General features: G+C 42.9%; 1 protein-coding gene across 11 annotated transcripts in view; it reads left to right on the forward strand.

The window, feature by feature from the left end:
- The first annotated feature begins 6,806 nt into the window (after nt 1-6,806).
- NCOA6 (nuclear receptor coactivator 6) overlaps nt 6,807-13,039 on the forward strand; it is a 97,391-nt gene continuing 91,158 nt past the window's right edge. For 5 of the 11 annotated variants that reach the window (XM_033433538.2, XM_033433542.2, XM_033433543.2 and 2 more), the window contains exon 1: nt 6,808-6,964. The gene's annotated coding sequence lies outside the window, so the exon portion shown is untranslated. Of the gene's footprint in view, nt 6,965-13,039 lie in introns of all 11 variants that reach the window. The other 6 variants (XM_033433547.2, XM_033433550.2, XM_033433548.2 and 3 more) reach the window with 3 other exon arrangements.

Raw genomic sequence — 13,039 nt, forward strand, 5'->3', positions numbered from 1 at the left:
CCATGGCTCTGACCTGATTTATGTTTGGCTGTGTTGGGAGTGGGAGTGAGAGAGGAGACCTTGGCTCACCTTGTCGCAGTAGCCCTGACTCCAGGGCAAGCTGGAGTCAACTTTGTGGGGGTTGTAACAATATCTGCTATCCATCAAAGACTTGCACTAATAAAAATAATTATAATTATAGATAGAATCTATTGAACACTTAATGTGTACCAGGCTCTATGCTAAATGCTTTATGTAGATAATATTAATTACATTATAAATCTTCATTACACACTTTATGAGGTTGGTACTAATATTATTCCCATTTTACAGATGGGACACTGGCAAAAAAGATTAAGGAGCTTGTCTAATGTTCCTCATGTATTAAGTGGAAGAATTGGGATTCAATCTCAGGATGTTGAACCCCTAATCTATGCTCTTAACCATTTGCACATCTACTAGGTAAAATATTTGTTATAAAGTATACTTTATACAGTATATATCAGACAATAACTACCTTTTACAAATTATATCGTTCATGCATGAATGTACCTATCCATTATATTACAGGTACTTTGTTAGGCACTGGAGATTCAGGATTGAAAAAGACAGACAGTTTTTTTTATGGATTTGCAGTCTATAGGGAGTCAAACATTAAATAAATAAGGGCACAGATAATTAGGGTAATTGCCATCATGATAAACTCTATGAGGAATACTATGAGAATGTATAACAGGAAAGGTAATCTAGTTCAGTTGTGGGGTGGGATCAGCAAAGGTTTCCCCAAGGTAATGAAGAGATGAGTAATACTGACAGAAAAGGATTAGATGTGGGGTGTGGGAGTGTCATTTTAGGCAAAGGGAACAGTGTGTGTAAAGGTCCCATGGTGAAGAGAAGAAAGAATGCCAGTGTATTCTTCCTAGAGCAGGGGTCAGTCAACAGACTTTTTCTGCAAAGGGCCAGATATGAATATTTCAGTCTTTCAAGCCATATGGTCCTTGTAGTAACTACTCAACTTTGCTGTTGTAGTGCAAAAGCAGGCATAGACATGTAACCAGATGGCTGTGGCTGTATTCCCATAAAACTTTATTTTACAAAAACAGGGTCCAATTTGGCTTAAGGGCACTAGTTTGCCAACCCCTATTCTAGAGCATACTAAGAGAATGATGGTATGTGATGAAACTGATGAGGTAGGTACAACATTCTTATGAGGCTGATATTAATTTCTCCATTTTATGGATGTGGAAATTGTGGTTCAGAGACATGAAGTAACTTGTCCAAGGTCACCCAGCTGATAGTTGGTAGATCCATGATATAAAAGCACTCTGTTTGACTCCAAAGATCATGTCCCTTTCTTCTTTGAAAAAAAAACTATTACTTTACCTGATTACAGATGTAACCATCATTCAAATATCAGACATTTCATAAGTATATAATAGAGATGATCCATGCCTTCAAAATCTCAACTTTTCAAAAAATCTCATGGACAATAATTTAGTATGTATTCCTCCAACTACTTTTTTCTGTAGATATATATTATCATTCTATTTAAAAGTAAAAATGGGATTATATTGGTCACAGTGTCTACAACATCCTTTTTTTTTTTTTTACTTACCAGTATAACATGGACATTTTTCCATGTCAATATCAAGATACATGGATTTACCTAATTATTTATAACAATGCATCCATAGGTCATTAAACAGTTTAACCAGTTTCCTATTGATGGATATTTGGGTGGTTTCCAATGTAACTTTGAATATCCTTGCCTGATATCTTTAGGTGCTTGAGTAACACCTGTGGTCATACCAACTCTCCTATGCTGTCTTTCAAGTGATGTTATAGGACCTTCCACGCAGCAGGCTTTTGGGGGTTACATGGGTATCTTGGGGGTCATTTTACTTCTTAAATATATAAATAGGGCTTCCCTGGTGGCGCAGTGGTTGAGAGTCCGCCTGCCGATGCAGGGGACACGGGTTCGTGCCCCAGTCCGGGAAGATCCCACATGCCGCAGAGCGGCTAGGCCCATGAGCCACAGCCACTGGGCCTGCGCATCCGGAGCCTGTGCTCCACAACGGGAGAGGCCACAACAGTGAGAGGCCCGTGTACCACAAAAAAAAAAAAAAAAAAATAGAACTAGGGACTTCCCTGGTGGTCCAATTGTTAAGAATCCACCTTCCAATGCAGGGGACGTGGGTTCAATCCCTGGTCAGGGAACTAAGATCCCGCGTGCCATAGGGCAACTAAACCCACACGCAGCAACTAGAGAGAAGCCCGTGCACTGCAACTACTGAACTCCATGTGCTCTGGTTCCTGTGCACCACAACTGGAGAAGCCCACGTGCCACAACTAGAGAGAAACCTGAAACAAAGAGCCCAGGCAATGAAGACCCAGCACAGCCAAAATTTTTAAAAAAGACCTAAAGTGGAAACTGAAATGCTCATCATCAGTAGAATGGATAAATTGTGACAAATTCAGATAATGAACCATATGAAGCAATGAAAAGGAACAAACTACAACTACATGCAACAATATAGATGAATCTCAAAAACACAAAATTGAGCAAAAGAAGCCAGACTCAAAAGAGCACATTTTGTATGCTTCCGTTTATATAAAGTTTAACACCCAATGAGCCTAATCTATGAAGTTAGACGTCAGAATACTATTTACTTTCAGGGGTGTGGGTAATAACTGGAAAGGGAGAACAAAGGGGTTTTGTGGGGCTGGTAATGTTCTATTTCTTGATTTGGATGTTTGGACATGTGTGTTCATTTTGTGAAAATTCTTCAGGATTTACACTTATGAATTGTGTATTTTCATGTCGTTATGTTATACTCTAATAAAAAGTTTTAAAATTTCAGAATATTTTTGAAATCAGGTTTTTTTTTTTGTTTGTTTTTTATTTTTGGCTGCGTTGGGTCTTCGTTGCTGTGCACGGGCTTTCTCTGGTTGCGGCGAACGGGGGCTACTCTTCGTTGCATTGTGCGGGCTTCTCATTGCAGTGGCTTCTCTTATTGCGGAGAACGGGCTCTAGGCACGTGGGCTTCAGTAGTTGTGGCACGCGGGCTCTAGAGCACAGGCTCAGTAGTTGTGGTGCACGGGCTTAGTTGCTCCGCAGCATGAGGGATCTTCCTGGGCCAGGGCTTGAACCCATGTCCCCTGAATTGGCAGGTGGATTCTTAACCACTGCACCACCAGGGAAGCCCTGAGATCAGGTTTTTAAGTCCTAAGAATACTTCTCCTTTTTTTGTGGTCATTTCTTGATACTATTCCATTTTTTTCAATTGTGTAGTTACCACTCTATTTCTATTTTTCCATCTTTTCTTCCTAAGAGCAATCTTTTTCCTATTGTCTGAAAATTGTTGAGCTGATTTTGTAACAACAAGGCACTTTACTGCCATCTACTGGTAAATTACCATAATAAAGTTACACATTACAATGTCTACCAGTGAGTGGCACCCATTTACAAGTGATGTCCTCCTGCAAGACACCATTCGCCTAACCAAATGTGATAGCCTTGTCATTTGGCACTGTTGTGATGAATCCCACAGACAGTAGAATGTTATGCTCTCTAAGTGATTTTATTCTTTCTTCATTTTTTTCCTGTTTGATGTTGTTCTTAAAAACATGGTTTTAAGTATTCACTATCAATCTTATCACTGCAAAGCTTAAGCCCATTGGACAAACATATAAAGATAGAAGTTCAATAAATGCCAATCAAATTGTTCACATCAAAGAATAATTGATTTGCTTTTTCTTTATCTATATCTGAATCCAGAATAGTCCTTGATGTCTTAGGACTGCTTCTCTTGCTCAAAACATTTTGTGAAATAGCCTGGTAACCTCTTCAGAGGCCTCTATTAGTCTGCTGCTTGTTGAGGCTATCATAAGTGCTAGGCACTCTTCTAAACATTTTATATCTACTAATTCATTTAATCCACTACTAATTCATTTAATCCACTACTAATTCATTTAATCTTCTAATCCTCATCTGTAAGGTACCCTTATCCACACCTTGCAGATGAGGCAACTGCAGCACAAAAAAGTTAAGTTATATTACAGGTGATGATATTACAAAAATACTTTCTTTGGGGAGCTTATAGTCTGTTGGGAACACAAAACAAAATAAAAACCATGTAAGGATTTACAAACAAACAAAATAAAGGAAAAAATACTTTGGACACTATAGGATGAGTCATTTTTCTTCCTTTTGGTCCAAGTTCCCTCATTTGTATGACGAGAACTTTGGATTTGCTCAAGGTCTCAGAACTTGAGGATTTTGACTTCAGAGCCCAATCTTGTAATCACTGTGCTCTACCTAGTGCCATTTCATGGCCTGTTTCTGTTCCTTTGCTGCCTTCATGTGGCAACAAATATCTATGTTACCTATGCTCCTGCTATTTTCACCTATGGGATGTTTAGGTGCCCAACTGGGCCCCTGGCTGCTAGCTCCCTACATCCTTGCTAATACCAGGAAAACCTCCTTTGGTTTAAGGACATGAATAATAAGGCAAAAAAAATGAGGATATTGGCTTAGGCCCTGGCATATTTTTTAAAATTGTGATTAAAAAATATATAACATAAATTTTGCCATTTAACTATTTTTTCAGTGTATAGCTCTGTGCAATCATCACCACCATCCATTTCCAGAACGTTTTTTATCTTTCCCTACTGAAACTCTGTACCCATTAAAGAGTAACTCTCCATTACCCCCTCTCTCCAGCTGTTGGCAATCAGTATTCTACTCTGTCCCTATGAAGTTGACTACTCTAGGAACCTCATGTAAGAGGACTCATATAATATTGTAGTTGTCCTTTTGTGACTGGCTTATTTCACTAAGCATAATGTCTTCAGGGTTCACCCATGTTACAGCACATGCCAAAATTTCCTTCCTTTTTAAAGCTGAATAATATTCCATTGTATGTGTATGCCACATTTTATTTATCTATTCATTTGATAGACACGTGGGCTGCTTCCACCTTTTGGCTATAGTGAATAATGCTGCTATGAACATGGGTGTACAAATATCTGTTTAAGTCCCTGCTTCTACTTTTTTGGGGTAAATATCCAGAAGCAGGATTTCTGGATCAGATGGTAATTCTATATTTAACTTTTTGAGGAAACGTCAAACTGTTTTCCACAGCTGCTGCTGTGGTAGTAACACAGGAACGTAGGTAAAAATTTATTAGGTATACACTTAAGAGGTTTGCATTTTCATGTATGTAAATTATACCTCACTTTTTAAAAGTTAAAAGAAAAAGCTTAAAAAATTTTTTCCAGGCTCTTGTAAATCCTTTTGATGTTAATTTCATGGGGTCAAGTGCCTGAGGTGCCTCCTTTTGGCCACCTGTGGTTCTCTTTATTTTTCTCTGCCCTTTTGGGCCCAGCAAAGTAACAAATATTTACTGAGCATCTCCTCTGTGCCAGACCCTGTGCTATGTGCTGAGGAAACGGGGTAAGCAAATTCGATAACGTTTCCCTCCTAATGGAGTCCACATCCTCATGGTGAAGACAGGCAATAACCTAGTGAGTCCTATTGAGGACAAGTAAGAACCTGCCTGGGGAGTCCTCAGGGAAGATGTCCTTGGGGTAGTGATATTTGAGCTGGGATCTGAAGGCTGATAAATTATCTAAGGTGGTGGTAGGGGAAGCATTTCAGGAGGAAGGATCAGCATGTGCAAGGGCCCTGAGAAGGAAGGAAGTACAATATGTGAAGATCAATGTAGTTACAGTCCAGAGAGCGGGGAAGAGGGCCCTGAGATAAGTCTGGAGATGTGGGAAGGGCAACAGTGAGACATCTATTTGGCCTTTAACTTAAGAGCAATGTGAGTCATCAAACAGTTTTAAGTAGGGGAGAGACATGATCAGATTTCTGACTTAGAAACATTATTCTGATAGCAGGGTGGAGAACAGATTGGAGGGGAGCCAGGGAGAATGTGGAAAGGCCTTAGATGGCTACTGCACCAGTCGAAGCACATGGTGTGTACTCAATAAATATTTGTGGAATGAAAGGACTCCTAACTCTTTTTCTTAGATGAGACCAATATGTCTGAGCTGTGTAATCAGCTAACAATCCACCTGCTCATCTATCTAACATGATGCTTGTAATATACCCTTAACTGCCATTTTACAGATGAGAAAGCTGAGGTTGAGGCAAAGAAAATCGCACAACCATCAAGTGTGAAAGCCAAATCTGAATCCAGGCCTGTATGACAGACATCAAGCCCAGTGCTGGGGAGGCCTCTTGATATTTGGGGAAAGGGGAGGGGGGCCACACTCCCCTGTACCCACGAGCTTTCTAGGGTGACAGTGACGGGAAAAAGTAGAGAGGGACTTATAAGCAAATAATATAGGCTAAAGGTTATCTTTATCACCATTAAGGTCGTTAAATACTATGTGTCAGGCACTCTGCCAACTGCTTTCCATGCTTTCCCTCATTTCCTCTTTGCAAAGACTATTATTACCTCCATATCTCAGGTGCATAAACCGAGGCTTGGAGAGTTGACTTGCCCAAGGACACTCAGCTAGAGAGCTCCTATAGGGCTGTGCAGCGACTCCAAAGTGGGGGCAGCAGCCACTGGCGATATTACAGCTCCAGGAGACAGACAAACCCATTGAATCCCGCCTGTGAGCTCTGCACCCATGCGAGCTGGCGCACGATCTGGCCCGCGCGGCCCCGCGCGGCCCCGCGTTCCCGGAGACGTTTGGTCACGTGACCACGGCCCCGCCCCTGTCGGCCCCGCCCTCTCCCGCGCTCCCTCCCTCTCTCCCTCCCTCCCCCTCCCTCCCCGGCCCGGTCCGGCCCATCCCCCTCCCCGCCGGCTCCCTGAGGCCCAGCCGGGTCGGGCTGCGGGCGGCCGGGTGCCGACGGCCGGACAGACGGGCGCACGCGAGGACGGACAGACGGACACACGGAGGGCCGCGGGCACGCACGGCCCGGGCCGGTGCTCCGAGGCCCGCCCGGGAGGGCTGGGGCCGCGCTCAGGTGAGGTGACGGCGACGCGGGTCCGTAAGGGGTGGGCCCGCTGGGCGTCTGCGGTGCCGGCCCGGCTGGCTCAGCGGGAAGGAGGCGCCGCCCGGGCCCGGCGCGGGAAAATGGCGCCGGCGGGCCGTGCAGCACGGCCCCTGTGCGGGCCCGGCCCGGAGCCGCCCCGCCCGCCGCGCTCGTGTCCCCGTCGCCATGTTGGGGAGCGGGCCCGGGGCCTGCGAGCGCGGGCGCTGGGGAGAGTTGTGGGTCCGGCAGGGTTGGGGAGGGTGCGGGACACGGTGTCTGGGGCGCTGAGGGAGTGCTGAGCCAGTCAAGGTCTGCACAGGGTGGCGCTCCAGGTCCGAAGAACTGGCGGGAGCCGGACGTGTGGTCGTGGCCGGGGTCGCGGAGAAGGAGCGTTGGGTCCAAAAGGAACCGGGGTCAGGATCCGTGGGGTTAGGGGTGCAGGACCTGGAGCTGGGTTAGGCCGTGGGACCCCAGGCTGGCAGGGTGCGGAGGGGCGTGGGATTTGAGTTAAGGCTGTCAGGGCTGGGACAGTTCTTTGCGGGGGGTGGTGAAAGGGTTGATTAGAATTGGGGGCCCTTTCGGTACTGAGGCGGGTATCAGATTGGGGTAGTCCGCAGAGTCCCGGGGCAAGTCCGTGTAACTTCCAAGGGACTGAGGACATATATGTCCCCAGGATCCTCCACTCCTTATTGCGAGAGCAAAAGAAAAAAGTAAGGCTTTGATGAAGAAGAGAAGGGGGATTGAGGTTTGGGTGCAGGAGCTGGCCAGCAAAAGGGATGCAGAGTGGAACTGGTGTGCAAGATGAGAGAGAGCCTCCATCAACTTAGGGAGTTTGTGTCTTTAAAAGGAGGGACCGGGCTATTTGTGGGCGGTGACCCAAGGTGTCTTCCCAGGAAGGGGACAGCCCACTGTTTTTTAAGAGCAGTGTCACCTGGGGAGGTCATCAGAAAGGCATTATCGAAGCTGGTGAGAATGGTAAAGGAGTGAATGTGTAAAAACTACAAAGTCCTTGGATCATGTAACGATTGATTTCAGGTCATGTAAGTGATTTTCGCTGAGACCCAAAAAGGTAAAGTTGACTTCTCAAGATCTTACCAGTAAATGGCAGAAGTAGTACTGGAATTCAGGCTTGTTGCCTCCTCATTCACCACCACACCTTAGAGGAATTTGCCAGGTGGGAGAAAAGTGTTAAGAAGTCAAATATGGCAGCGTATAGCAAAGAAGTATTAAGTAATTTATTTTATTTTTATGGTGAGTTTGTCAGTACAGAAACTGAGGGGGATACAGGAAAACTATAGGTAACCATCTGTTTGATCATTTCTAGTTCACTTCCATTGGTGCAAAGAAGTTATCTTCAGGATCCTTTTGACTTCTAACTTTGTAAAGTTTTAAGAGATGCTCCTTCTCTTCTAGGTGTTTGCTGTACAGCAAAGGGACACAAAAAGCCTTAAACAATAACAGTGAGCAAGGGTAAAGACCCAGGATCTCTGTCATGACCAAACTTTTTTTTTAATTAATTAATTTATTTATTTTTGGCTGCATTGGGTCTTCGTTGTACGGGCTTTCTCTAGTTGCGGAGAGTGGGGGCTACTCTTCCTTGCAGTGCGTGGGCTTCTCACTGCAGTGGCTTCTTTTGTTGCGGAGCACTGGCTCTAGGCGCGCGGGCTCAGTAGTTGTGGCTCGTGGGCTCTAGAGCGCAGGCTCAGTAGTTGTAGCACACGGGTTTAGTTGCTCCATGGCATGTGGAATCTTCCCGGACCAGGGCTCAAACCTGTGTCCCCTGCATTGGCAGGTGGATTCTTAACCACTGCACCACCAGAGAAGTCCCTATCATGATCAAACTTTAATTGAAGTTTGATCATGATAGTGAAGAGTTCAAAGTCCCCATGGCCATGAGAGAGTTCTCAGTCATGATATAGTAGTCCCAGGGCTCCCATATAATCAAAAAAGACTTTCAACAAAAAGGTTATGAGGATGTTCATAGCAATAAGATTTTCAATATATGTTCAATACCCTTATACAGCAACACAATTCATTTGTTTTGGGTCTTTCTAATGCAGGAAGGCCTAATCTTGTCTGTACCATGGGCCCCTTTAGCATCTAGCGAAGCTCATGAATCCCTCTCAGAATAATATTTTTAATTGCATAAACAAAATACATTGGGTTATAGAGAAACCAATTATATTGAAATGCAGTTAACACAATATACAAATTGTGATATAGTAATATAGATATGCTTCTTTTTTTGCGGTATGTGAGCCTCTCACTGTTGGGCCTCTCCCGTTGCGGAGCACAGGCTCCGGACGCGCAGGCTCAACGGCCATGGCTCACGGGCCTAGCCGCTCCGTGGCATGTGGGATCTTCCCGGACCGGGGCACGAACCCGCGTCCCCTGCATCAGCAGGCGGACTCTCAACCACTGCGCCACCAGGGAAGCCCTAGATATACTTCTTTATCAGCAAATTAAGAAATCAGATCTAGTGGTGGGTCTGATAATTATATCAGATGAACATAAATAATTCTTTAAGACATCTGCAATAACTGTAATATGATATAAAGATACCTGTGATTACTGTGGCAGAAGCACAGATACTGCTAATACCAGAATGGTTTATTGCCTACATTCATATTTGAAGAAAATGGTAACTTTCAGTTAGAGGTTAGTGAAAATAAAGAGGTAATTTTTTTTCCCATCCAAGTTCACAGACCCCCTCCCCACCCGCCCCTGAATTCTGTCTGTGGACTCCCATCTATGAACCCCAGGTTAAGGAACCACAAAGGATGTCTTCCATTCAACAGACATTTACTATGTGCCAAGATATCTATTATGTCAACCATTGTGCTAGACTCTGAGGAGTCAAAGGTCTTTAAGGCAGGGCAGGGTCTTTTCAGTTTGGATATTCAGTCCCATGAGAGAAGTGAACAAGTCAACAGTGGCAGTTCAGGATGTTAAATGCCAAAGGAGAGTTATCATAGGTTCTGAGGACACCGGTAGGCATGTCTTTCCTCTAGGAATCAGTGATGGCTTTGTAAACTAGTGAGACTTGAGATGTGTTGTGAAGGGTAGAGGAGTTTGCCGGATGCAGAATTGGAAAGAAGAGCTTTCAGGTAAGGGCATGCATTTTCAGGAAATGTAATTTAATGTGGTTGGAGTATAGTGTGTGTGTGAAAGAGTGGTTGGAGATAAGACCGGGAAGGTTGTTTGGAACCTGGTTGTGGAAGACCTTGCTAAGGAATTTGGACTGAATCCTTAGCTTTTAGAGAGGTATTCAAGGCTTTCAAGAAGCAGAGTTACGATGGGAGTTACGATGAGGTTTAATTTTTAGGAGGTAAATGGATGTGTTTTGCAGGTAGGGTAGACTGGGAGATCAGGGAAGAAGGAATGAGGGAATGAGGGCCTGAACCAAGGCAGAAGCTGTGAGCATTGAACAGAGTTAGAATTTTCAGGTATTTATATAATTACATTGTGAGTGATGAGAGAGAGGGGGAGTTTTTTAGATTCCTAGTTTGGGGTGGTGGCTGTCAAAGAGGTTAAAAAAAAGGGTGAAAGGAAAGTGAGTAAGAATTGTCATAGATAATAAGGGAGAAGATGGTTTTTGGTAGAATAATAGACTTTTGGAAACCATTGCAAAGCTGTCAAGTGTGATGTCATTTATTGCTTGAGGAAATCATATGTGTCAACAGTGAAAGACTGGGAAAGTATTCCTAGAGTATAGGAAAATCATAGCTATCAATGTCAGGGGTTGGCAAACTATGGCCCATAGGTCAAATCTGTTCCACCACCTATTTATGTAAATAAAGTTTTATTTCAACACAGGCACACTGATTTACATATTGTCTTTGGCTGCTTTCACAGTACCAATGGTAGAGTTTGAGTAGTTGTGACAGAGAATATATAGCTCACAAAACTGAAAAATATTTACTTTCTGGCCATTTACCAAAGATGTTTGCCAGTTCCTGATCTGTGTGTCTGAATGTGGGACATTAAACTTCTGATTTACCATCCAATTCCTACATGAGAAGAAAAACCATCTTGACACTGTCTTTCTGGCTGGGTTCCCCATGCTCTGCATATCTGCAGCATGACGTAGAACCCTGAGTATTTAATTTTATTTATTTAAATATTTACATTTATTATTATTTTTTAATTTATTTTATTTATATATTTTTGGCTGCATTGGGTCTTCGTTGCTTCGCACGGGCTTTCTCTAGTTGCAGCGAGTGGGGACTACTCTTCATCGCGGTGCACGGGCTTCTCATTGCGGTGGCTTCTCGTTGTGGAGCACGGGCTCTAGGCATGCGGGCTTCAGTAGTTGTGGCACGTGGGCTTAGTAGTTGTGGCTCGCGGGCTCTAGAGCGCAGGCTCAGTAGTTGTGGCGCACGGGCTTAGTTGCTCCGAAGCATGTGGGATCTTCCCGGACCAGGGCTCGAATCCATGTGCCCTGCATTGGCAGGTGGATTCTTAACCACTGTGCCACCAGGGAAGCCCCCCACCAAGTATTTTATATTGGTCAGTGATGCCAAGGTTTACTGTTTTGGGGTCCACTGTGGCAACTGTGGTTAGTGCCAGGTTTTTACAGTTTAGACCTTGCTGGGGCTTGTTTTGTCATTTTTCTATTGGGTTGTCTTTTTCAAAAGATTTCTTTATATTTTCTGATTATTAATCCTTCCTTGGTTATACATATTACAGATACCATTTCCCAATTTGTTGCTAATCTTTTTAAATCTCTAAGCTGTCTTTTGTTAAGAAGTAGAGACACAGATGTAGAGAACAAACGTATGGACACCAAGGAGGGAAAGTGGTGGTGGGATGAATTGGGAGATTGGGATTGACATATGTACACTAATATGTATAAAATGGATAACTAATAAGAACCTGCTGTATAAGAAAAATAAATAAAATTCAAAAATAAATAAAATGGGAAAAAAGACGTTCTGAATTTTAATAAAGTCAAATTTATCTATCTTTTCTGCCCCCAAGATTTTGAAGTTATTCTTTATATTATCTTTTTGAATCTCTACTGTTTTGCCTTTTATGTTAGCTCTCTATCTGGAATTGACTCCTGTGTGTGGTGTGAGGTAGGGTCAGTTCATTTTTTCCTAAGTACAATTAATTTTCCCAGCACCATTTATTGAATGGCACTTATTTTCAAATTGTGAGCTCTTTTTTGGTGAAGTCTATCTAAGGTCCTGTTTCCAGCTCCATTGCTTGCTCATTGTGTACCTTGGACAAGTTGTATAACCTCTTTGTGCCTCAGTTTCCTTATCTTTAAAATAAGAATAATAGAGTTTTTGTCAGGAGTAAGTTAATTCATGTAATGTGTAGAACAGTGTGGCATCTAGAAAATGTTCAATAATGTTAGCTGTTGTTTAGCATTATTGTTCATTTCAGATTTCTAGGCACAGAGTGGAAGCTCAATATGCTCAACACAGTTGTAGAATTAATTTGGTTTTCAGGTCAAAACAGAATGGCTGACAGATAAGTGTTGCAGGAGATGCTTCCAAGTTGCTGTTTAATTTTAGCTGCTGCCTTAGACTATCTGCTGGAATGGAACTCCTCCCTGTAGTTCTTTGCAATCCTCACTACTCTCTTGCTTTGTTCATTTACTTTATCATCCTATAGGCATTTGATTTTCTGGTTCTAACTTTACCAAAGTTTTAAATATTACCTCTCCTAAACCAATAAATGACATACTGGGATATTGTCAGGATGGCCAGAAATTAACAAATGAGTTTGTGAGCAGGTAAAAACTAAAATCTGTTTCTAAGGCCGAATCATTCTTGGTCATAATGAATAAATTGATAATTGAAATTAAAAGATGAGATGAAATCCAAATCATTGAATATTTAGGCATCTACTGTGTGCTGAGTACTGTATTAGAAATTGCCACATTGGTAATAGAAGAGAAAACTAGTTGACCAGCTTTATGAAATACTACAGAAGAGATCTTTTTACTTGTGATATGGAGCTATTTTCCAAGAGAGCATTTGGATGACAGAGAGGAAATATAGGCATTTATTCACTTGTCAAACATTTATTGAACCCTACCACATACATTGCGCTAGA

The sequence above is a fragment of the Orcinus orca genome, chromosome 16, assembly GCF_937001465.1.
Source record: "Orcinus orca chromosome 16, mOrcOrc1.1, whole genome shotgun sequence".
Classification (NCBI taxonomy): Eukaryota; Metazoa; Chordata; class Mammalia; order Artiodactyla; family Delphinidae; genus Orcinus; species Orcinus orca.